Source organism: Nannospalax galili, unplaced genomic scaffold, assembly GCF_000622305.1.
Source record: "Nannospalax galili isolate Female #2095 unplaced genomic scaffold, S.galili_v1.0 scaffold751, whole genome shotgun sequence".
Taxonomy (NCBI): domain Eukaryota; kingdom Metazoa; phylum Chordata; class Mammalia; order Rodentia; family Spalacidae; genus Nannospalax; species Nannospalax galili.
Window position 1 is genome coordinate 4,305,938 of NW_008331125.1, and position 10,571 is coordinate 4,316,508.

General features: G+C 38.0%; 1 protein-coding gene across 1 annotated transcript in view; it reads right to left on the reverse strand.

The window, feature by feature from the left end:
• Zswim6 (zinc finger SWIM-type containing 6) overlaps positions 1-10,571 on the reverse strand; it is a 185,022-nt gene that overhangs the window by 25,969 nt on the left and 148,482 nt on the right. The window lies entirely within an intron of this gene.

The window sequence follows — 10,571 nt, forward strand, 5'->3', positions numbered from 1 at the left end:
ATGGGATCAAAAGCCTAATGAAGAGGACAGAGAAAAAAGAAAGTGAAATTAGAGACAGAAATTATTCATTAGAAAAATACCTAGATGAGATTAAATAGACAGGTGGGAAAATATCAAAGGTTTATTAACGGTTATGTCACTGGACTCCAAAAAGATGAGAAATTGAAAAATTTGCAAGAAATAATGATAGAAAACTTTTCAGATTTGTTACAAACACTCAGGCCATAGTTATGAGAGAAATAAAACTCAGAGACGTTGAAATCCTTAACTGAAGAGCATACCTAGTTTTGATTAATTTAAACAATGATTTCTCTATGACTGAAGAACATAGAAATTCATAATATTCATCTTAGGTTTTCATGCTTGTATTTCCATAATTAGAAAATTTCCATTTTGCAGGAGGAATTTTTTTTTTTGAAAGCCAAGCTTTATTAATTAGCCTGTAACATTCTTTTACTGCTCATCTCCCTAAAAAGAGGTTTCACCCTGAAAGGATGTTCTTAACGTTAAATTCAAGTTCAGTGCCATAATAGATACGGTCTTTTATCTTAACCCTCATCACTACAAAGACTGTAATTAGCCTTAATAAGCAAGTTAACCAAATTCAGTAAGTCATTCTCCAAATTTTATTAATTCAGGATCCCACTTTGGGCATTTATCTCCTTCCCCTACAACACACCTGAAGTATTTGTAGCTTTAAAAATAAAGCTCTCTGATGATTAAATACTCCATTCTATTTCTTTAAAACAGTTACCGTTTTAAGAGTCACTGAAAATAGTAGAGTTTGGTTAGAAGTCTGCATTTCCAGGACCTTGCAGAGGACCTGCAGGGCACATAGTAAGGCAATACTGGTTCTCTTACAAAGGATGCTTAGTTATTTGTAATGAATTACAATAAAAACAAATTCAGTACTTTTAACTTGCTTTCCTAGCTTCAATACCCCAAAGTAAATAACACCAGTTATCAAATCACTGGTATGTGTTTCATCTAGTTTCCTAATTACCCAAGCCACATTTCAGTTCTAGCTTTCTCTAGCACCCAGCATGCGTTCAGTCTTCCTTTTCACTGCTCTACCCAGTCTGCACTTGTGATTTAGCCAAAGATGCTCTACAACATGAAGGAAAATAAGCCAAAACTAGGAAGGTAAACCCCTTCTCCCAAGGAAAAGCACAAATATTTTTCACCTAAGAAAAATGGTTCTATCTGCTTAGTGATCATAGGCTTGTTTACATCCTATTTGGTTACTTCTGTATTATACCAAAAGCAGACTGCCGGGAGACCAGAACCCACTCTCAGCAAAAGTGGGTTGACAAGAGTTAATGGCACCCCCACCAGCCTTTTCCATTAAACATTTAGATCTGTAGATTACTAAAATCACTTTCCCAACTTCACATACTCATTGTTTACATTTCCAACAAGAAAATTTTGATCAGTAAGTCCTAATCTCAAAAGGCAAGACATAGACAACCAGCCATGAGACTGGATAAGTTCACTGAGTCTCTCTGTGATGGCATTTCTCTTATTGGAACAATAGGGATGACAATTTATACTTACCACAGGGCTGTTTTAGACTTAAGTGCTTCTGCAAAATATAGAGTTCTCATAGCCTCAGGAGAGCAAGTTTATATACAGAAACTCAGGCTCTAAGACACAGGAAGTAGATGCTGCCAGTCACTTAAAGCTCTGAAGCACACCTTGGCCCAACTTACAAAAATTACCCAGATTCAAGACAGGAAACATTGACAAAGAGAATAGCAAAGAATATGTGGCCAACTTTAGTCTATCACAATTGCCAAGCAGCAAAATCTGCTAGATTATGAAATGGAAAAGTAAGTCACTGGCCATTTATCTGCCATATGAGTATTTGTTTTAAATATGGCAATTTTTATTGTTTTTGCTTTTTTGTAAATACTTGCTACTATCTTGCCTGAAATTTAAAATGAGATATTCAGGATTAACAAATTATTATACTGGATTTGTAAGACTTGTATAAATTTATACACTTTCTAAAAAAACAAACAGTTTTCTCCATTATTGTTAAGATTAGGTTGTGTCCTGCCCTAAGTTTCCCCATACTGTATAAAACAGTGCTTTTTTTTTTTTCCCCGAACTGCTCCTTGCAATAAGAGACTCCATTTTAAAGAAAGCGTGTTTTTTTTTTTTTTAATTATATGTATGAGCTTTGTAAAGCCTCCACGTATTAAGTGCACCCATGATGTGCAAAGCCCACACAGAGGTCAGAAGAGGGTGTCGGATCCCCTGGAACTGGAGTTAGTCGCCATGTGGGTGCTGGGAACCAGCAGCCAGTGCTCTTGACCACCGAACCATCTCTCCAGGCCCCCAAAAGCTTTTGACTCCATTTTGAGGATGGAGGATGACTTTGTACCTGCGTGGACACTGAATGGCCCCCCATCTGTCCGGCACTACCCACTGGCAATGATTGATAAATGACCTATAACTGGGAGTAAAAAGCACCAACCTATAAATTTATCACAGTGAATTGATACTCTAGGGGTACTCAGGATAATCATGCCCAACTCATCAAATATCCCACACTAAAGAAAAAGAGTGTAACTCCCTCACCTGGACCCCTGGCATAGATGACCAACCTGTCATCTGATCATTCACTGTGTACATCAAGGTACAGACAGGCAGAAACTCCTGACAGTCTCAGGGGCTTCTGCTCAGCTCAATCCCAACTGTTGACCAGCATACGTGAATTGATGTCTGTTCTCCTGGACCTGCTTTCCATTTATTCCCTACCCTTAGTTTCACCTCACCCCTGCAGCTCAACTCTGACCCTCAAGTCAGACTCTAATATAACAGCATCACCTCTCCAGAGACCTCCAGCTGACGGTCACCTCACCCCCACAGAGACTTTCTATCAGTTTTTCAGTTCTGGTCTCTCAGGTTTCTTGAAATTCCTTGTTTCTTTAACTCTTTGCAACCATCCTATAACCATTATGTAGAAAGATAAACAGAGATGTGCTTACTGTGTGATCTGAAGATTAATATTAATAAAGATAGGAATAAAAGAACTTGTGTTTGCTTTGGCCAGGTCTACCAAGGAGACTGGGAGTATCTGGCAAATTTCTGTTAATGAAACTGCCATTATCTTGTGAATTCATTGCTATTCAGTAAATTTTGACACTGTAGGAAAACACAAACATGTCTATATTTCTGACATAGTGCACTTTCAATTAACTATTATGTGCTGGATAGCTTTAGTTGTCAACTTGACACACCTGGGTCAGAGGGAGCCTCAACTGGTAAATTGCGTCCATTGGCCTGGCCTGTGGCCATGTCTTTGGGGCATCTTCTTGATTACTGAGTGATGTGGGAGAGCCCAGCCCACTGTGGGTGGTGCCACCCTGGGCAGGTGGGCCTAAAAAAAAGCAGGCTGAGCAGGAGCCAGGGGAACAAGTCAGTAAGTAGCATTCCTCCCTGGCCTGTGCTCCAGCTCCTGCCTCTAGGGTCCTGTCCTGAGTTCCTACCTTGGGCTCCTTCAGTGATAAACCTGGATATGTAAGCCAAATAAATCATTTCTCCCCAAAATGGTCTTGGTCAGAGTATTTTGTCACAGCAATTGAAGGCAGACTAGAACACATTATCATATAACATCTAAGGATAATAATGCTATCTCAGATTTCATGGAACAAATTTATCTATGGCAAGTTTAAAATTAAAGTGTATGATACCTCAATTTTAAGGGAAACACACATATTCCAAAACCTGAATTTATTTACCATAAACATTAGTCTTTCTTTTACTGTTAGTTTTTTCTAAATGTGATCTGACGTTTAGTACAGTGGTTCTCAATTAGGATTCTCAATTCTGTCCAGTTTCAGGAGATATTGGCACTATCTGGTGTGATTCTAGTCATAAAAGGCACAGAGATGTTGCCAAACACCCTATAATACACAGGATGAACTTACATGACAGATAATTATCCAACAAAAATGAACAACTGTCCGTACTGTTAGGTCAAACAGTCAAATTCAAATAAATCACTCAACAGATGAAAAGAGCTGTAAGTCAAACCAAAATAATCATTATAAAAACATAACAGAAAAGTATCCTACACTGCATTATTATTATGTGCTGCTTTGTATGCTAATCTTTTATCCCTTCAAGGAAGATCCTAACAATATCAAGTTACACATGTTGGGTTTCTAATTAAGATTCTATATTTAATGCTTTTAAATGTCTATCTTTAGGGTACAAAGATTATTCCATCCAATTCAACTAACATTTCTAATAGCAAATGGCATCTATACTTATTTATCTGACAATAATTGCTGTCATTTACTCAATCTTTACCTCACATTAACCCCATTTTAAATATCGCATTAACCCTGTTTTAAATATTTCACATAATTCCCACACTACCTTACAAAAACCAACAAAAAGCACAATTTTATAGATAAGGAAACTGAAGTTCAGAGAGATTATCCAATTAAAAAAGGTAACAGGGATCTTATCCAAGGATCATGCTACCCCTCAAACAATATTCTTAAACACTATAGTGTTCGGCCTTTAAACCACTATGTAAGCAAAGTATTTCTAGTTTGGATTCATACATGCAAATTCCAAAGTTAGTCTTTTAGCTTTAGTCTTTACAAATTTATTATTTTATGTGCATGAGTGTTTTGCCTGCATGTATGTAAGTGTACCATGTGTATGCAGTGCCCATGAACGCCAGAAGAGGGTAACAGAACCCCTGGAACTGGAATTACAGATGGTTGTTAGCTGCCACGTGGATGCTGGGAACCAGACCAGGGTCCTCTGCAAGAGTAGTCAGTGCTCTTAACCACTGAGTCATCTTTCTAGCTCAGTCTTTTATTTACATATATTTCACTTTTTGGAGAATTCCATGCATGAATATTATTTGCATTATTTCCACCCCTTCTGAGTCCTGATTCCAGGCTTTTGACAAAATTTCATTATTTGCATTTCAGCAGTATAAATAGTATTAGTTAAAATTATGATGTATTCTTAAATGTACAGCTAACAACCCTGCACTTTATTTAACCATGTATTCTTATGCACTTTGATCATGTGTAGGAAAGTAAATACAAGAAAAAACAAAAAAACATCTAAAAAGAGTCTAATTAAACAAAAGAAAATTGCATTTTTCAGGAATGACAGGCATAGCAAATAAATCATTTCATTATACATTAAAACGGTAGATTATACAACCAAAAGCTGAATTTAGGATTCAATATTGATTATTCAAGTCAGAAGAAATTCGTTTTCTCTGGAAATATGATCAGCTCTGTTAGCATTAAGTCTGCATCAGCATTTCTGGGGTAATGCATGCATGCACTACAGAGTATACTTTCTGCCTGATGGAGTATATTGCTGGATACAGCATAATGAATTATGATTGAAAAAATCAGCTGGTAACTCTCTATTCCTAATTCCTCACTCAATAAAACTTATTTTTCAGGTTTCTTTTTCATGTATTTTTGTTAATATTAAATTAATTCAGTAATTAAAAGGCATACATTTTTGTGGGGTGAGGTTTTTTTTTGAGGGGTAGATATAGATTCACTAAAATGAAACTACACACCTATAACTTATACCCTTTGAACTTTTTATAAATGTTGCTTTTCTATTTTCTAGGAAGATAACCAAATATATTTGATACTTGGAGGGAAAGGGCCGGGTCAGTATATATGTCTGGTGGTGGTGGTGGTGTGTATGTGTATAACCTACAGCACAGTCTCTAACAGAGAGAATAAGAGATGGTGACAGTGGGGCAAAGGGCCAGGTCAGTGTGAAGGGTGAGGGGGACACAGCAGGATAACCTACATCAGTCAGAGACAGTCCACGGGCCAGGTGTGGTAGCACATGCCTTTAATCGCAGCACTCAAGAGACAGAGGCTCTCTATGAGATCCATGCCAGCCTAGTCTACATAGTGAATTCCAGGCCAGCTGGGGCTACAGGGAGACCCTGTCTTAAAAAAGAAGGCTCAAGGTTCCATTTTCCCTTATTTCACATTCGTAAAAATGAGTGCCATTGCATGGAAATTTTAATTTCTACATTTTAACGTCATGCAAATTCTTATGCAGTAGTAGCGGACAAAGTAAAGCAATCGCTTCCAGTATTTTCAAGGGTTCAGTGGTTATAAAATATAATATTTATCGTATTTTTTCTTGGAGGTTATTATAATAGTATAAAATTTCATGCATGATCCAATTAACTTATCAAATTTATTTAGAGGTCATGAAATACCTAATTGCAGTCACAAATAGGAGATCACTGGCATAATTAGTTGTGCTAGCAAAACTATAGTCACTAAATTTCTTGGGTCAAACCACATGAAAACTGTGACCCTAATTATGACAGTATTATTATCAGTATAATGAAGTTTTAACAGATCAAGTCACTCCATGTTTGGAAAATAAGCTTAATTGGCAAAAACATTCTTCTTTAAATTTGATATGTTAGTTTTAATTCATTAAAATGTTTCTGCAAAAATTTCAAAATCAGACCTCAGGGACTGTATAAAGCAAGTTTTAAGAGTGTTTAGGTCAAATGGGGCTAAGTTCTCAGCTAAATGGGACATGGTTATCATTTAACCAGGCTCTTGGAAAACTCTAAAATAGCTTTTTTTTTTTAATTGTCAGGAAGGAAAAGAAATATTCCAAAGAGATTAATTGAAATCCTAGATAGCATTTAAAAAAATATTTTATTTATAATTTTATTTTGTGTATGCATGTATTGCCTGCATGTAGGTAAGTGCACCCATGTCATGCAATGCCCACAGAGGACAAAAGATGCTGTCCGATCCCCTGGAACTGGAGTTAGGACAGTTGTTAGCTGCCATGTGGGTGCTGGGATTCGAACTCAGGTCTTCTGCAAGAACCACCAGTGTTCTTAACCGCTGAGCCATCTCTCCATCCCTAGATAGCATTCTTTATCTAATAAACAAGCTTCCTATCCCATTTGATTCAGTGCTGCTGGCCTGGACCCATTAGAAGCTTCATCCTGTAGGAGATCACAGAACCCACTTTTCCACTCCTTGAAAACCCTTCTCCTTTTCAAGAGAGGGAAGGAGTAAAGGAAAGACTGGGAAAAAATAATCAGAGACAAGAAGAGAGAAAGGCACAGTGGTAGATGGTTTCCTATTCTGAGATACAGAAAAAGCATCAGTAGGTGGTAGGGAATGTGAACTCAGTAACTTGTGAGACCGTTTTCATGTGTTCTCTACTGGCTGTATAATTGAGCCACCTTCACAAACAGTTCTGTGGTTCATTCAATGGTCATGACACTAACTCTATAATTTATTTCTGCAAAGACTCACCTGGCACATAATGTCTTGTACTAGTGGTATATGAGATATATTAAATCTATTCTCAAATTGTTTCTGAATGTGTCATAATGTTTCTCAGTCTTGGGTTGTTTTTTATTTCTCATTTATTTATTATGTGTCCTGACTATGCTACAAGACTATAAGCTACCCACCAACTCCAGTACCTACTACAGGGCACAGTAAGTAGGTTCTTAATAATTTGCCTGCTATTCTTCTGGCAAAGCATGTAACAGTCTACCACCCATATTTATGTTTAAGAGCTTCTCTGAGCCACTGGCACAATCACCTTCCTTTTGCTGGGCATGGAAAACCAACTTGGACAGAGTTTATCAAGAGTCTTATTAAAAGAACTAATCCAATTTACCCGTGGTTATCATTCTAGAGTACTGATGGTCAAGTAAACACTTTAGCACTATACTGGTGTGAAAATCCCAAAGAAAAGGAGTTTCTTGTAAAAACCTATCTGATCAGAACTCTATTTTTGTTCATAAAAACAATTTCTTAATGCACTGACTTCTGTGCAGTATAAAAAGAACCTATGATGGGTGTTGGGTTTCCTAGAGAACAGAATGTTTCATTTTGCTCTAATTCATTCTATTACTGAATTAAACTTTGATGTATTGGTCTTGACAAGTGCTTCATGCTGATTGTATTGTGTATGATAGTATAATCACTCCCCGTGCATTTCCCACTGGCTGGCTGATTAATGCAATAGATTACCTGCAGCACTGCTGGCAAGGGGAATCAGTGCCCTTCTGTACTCTGAACTGTTTGTATTTCAGTATACATGCATTTGTGTGCGTGTGCATGTGCATTCATGCTCACATAGGCACTCATGAATATCCTGGGCAGAAAAGGCTAGATAAAGCAAAAGTAGGAAAAGAGAAAAACTGAGGACACAGTAAAGATTATCTTTCAATTGTTCAATACCAAAAATATGCTTCTTAATGCTTCCAAGGAGGTGTATGACATTATCCTTCACTTGCATATTCATGAATATTTATTGAGCACCAACTATATGGCAGACAGATTTTTTTCATCTTTATAGAAAAAATAACAAAACGTTACTTCCAATGTCTAGTTATTTGAACAGAAGGGGAGAAAGAGGTGATAAAATAAAAAAATACAGGTATTAAAAAGATTTTTTAAAAAGATGGCCAGGAAATTAGTTTCAATGTAGAGGCAGCAGTGACAAACTCTTTAAATATTAAATATAGTGAGTAGTTTAATGGTTTCAAAACAAATTTTGCAAGATAACTTGGCCTGAATGTTTAGGAAAGAATATCTCCTGTGTATGATCAACCTATTCATATAGACATATACAAATCCCATCAGTGATGTGTACTGTGGCAGGACGTCTGTTGCTCTTAGCAGTACTGTCAAAGCATCCCTTCTAGAATGATCTTCCCTCATGTTTCGAGTTTATATTTTACCCAAGTGACCTATTTGGGATCCTCCCATCCAACACTCTATCCTTGCTCATTCAAGATGTTTTCAATCTTAGACATTTCAAGACCTCAATTTCTACTTTCTGAATGCTCTTACTCTCTTCCTCAGGTTTGCTCAGACAAAAATTTGGATATATTAATATCCTCCAGAATGAAAGGGACTGGGAAGCACGAGCTGGAGCCAGTAAAGCCCAGCAGGCCATGGATCACAATCAGATTTACCCTTTGTCTTAGTTTGTTCTTCATTGCTGTGACAAAACACTCTGACCAGTACCAACTTGGGGAGGAAAGGGTTTATTTGTCTTACATCTCCCAGGTCACACGCAGTTCATCAGGGAGCCCAAGGTAGGAACTCGGGGCAGGAACCTGGGGGCAGGAGCTGGAACACAGGCCATGGAGGAACGCTGCTTACAGGCTTGCTCCCTTGGCCCCTGCTCAGCCTCCTTTCTTATGCAACACAGGCCCACATGCCCAGGGGTGGCACCATTCACAGTGGGCTGGGCCCTCCCACATCACTCATCAAGAAGATGACCTTCAGACATGGCCACAGGCCAGTCCAATAGAGGCAATTCCCCAACTGAGGCTCCCTCAACCCAGGTGTGTCAAGTTGACACTAAAGCTATCCAGCACACCCTTGTATTTCCAACGTTATCTCTGCAACAGAAAGCACAGTGGGCTGAGAGAGTTAAGACACATTTCAGACAACTACTGTTGCTATTCCTGGTTGATTTGTCACCAGGTCAAAGGTGAAAATATAGCCCTAAGAGGAGCTAATTAACTCACTCAAGCAAGTTAATGAGATAGCAACAGTGCTTTACTACAAAGGGCTCTTATTTTAATTTTAGAATTCTTAAGTCACTAAAACATTATGCAATTATCAGACAAACCTATAGCAGGCTCACAGAATTCACTAGCTGCAAATTATATAACATTCTATCTTCCACTAAAGTATGTAAGAGAAAGTTGCTTATGTAAATTAGTCATTCTTTACTCACCTCAAGAAAAGTGAGTATTTTAAAAAACCACTATTGAAGATAACTCTAATCTCAGAACGCTTTGTTCCAGAAAGCTGTTCCTAGAAAGCCTGGCATCGAACAATATGTAAGCCACACTGGAATAGGACCTGTCTCCTTTTTTCAGTTTCCCTCCCTTTTCTACTCCTAGGAGTTTACTGTAGTGGCTGAACATCTCCTGCTGCCTAAGAACAAGCATGCCTCATATCCTTGGGTTCTCCTTTGCCTTGTGGATCTACCACTTAATGTGACAATAATAACATCTGTGAAGCACTCTCCTGATGTCAGCACATACCAAGAACAGCCCTGGTAGCTGTTACTGCCTGTCTCCAGCATCCCCTTTGTTCACTTCAGCTCCTGGCATGACTGATTGATTCCCTGCAAAGCCCTTGGGAATTCCAGATGGCATCTCAGACCTCAATGATTTTTGTATGCTGCTACTTCAGGGGAAAAGTGGTGGAAAGAAATAATTCCCTTCCAGTTTTTCTTCACTTTTGCCCTTCCTCTCCCCTATATCCTACTATGACCATACTCCTTACATCCACAAGCTAGCAGAGGCATCTTGGACAAATTTCCCCTTGGTAGCTTTTTCTTGAGGGAAAGAACAGTAATAATTCTTTAAAAAATGGGAAAAGAGGGCAGAGAACTTTCCTAGAAATTATTTTAAGGGGGAAAGAAGAACACACCAAAACAACTTTGAGATTCCTATTAGTCACTAATGTAAGAAGAGTATCTATTACCAATGAACTTGTGTTATATAAAGGACAGCATTCAAGTAACTGGAGCTCTTT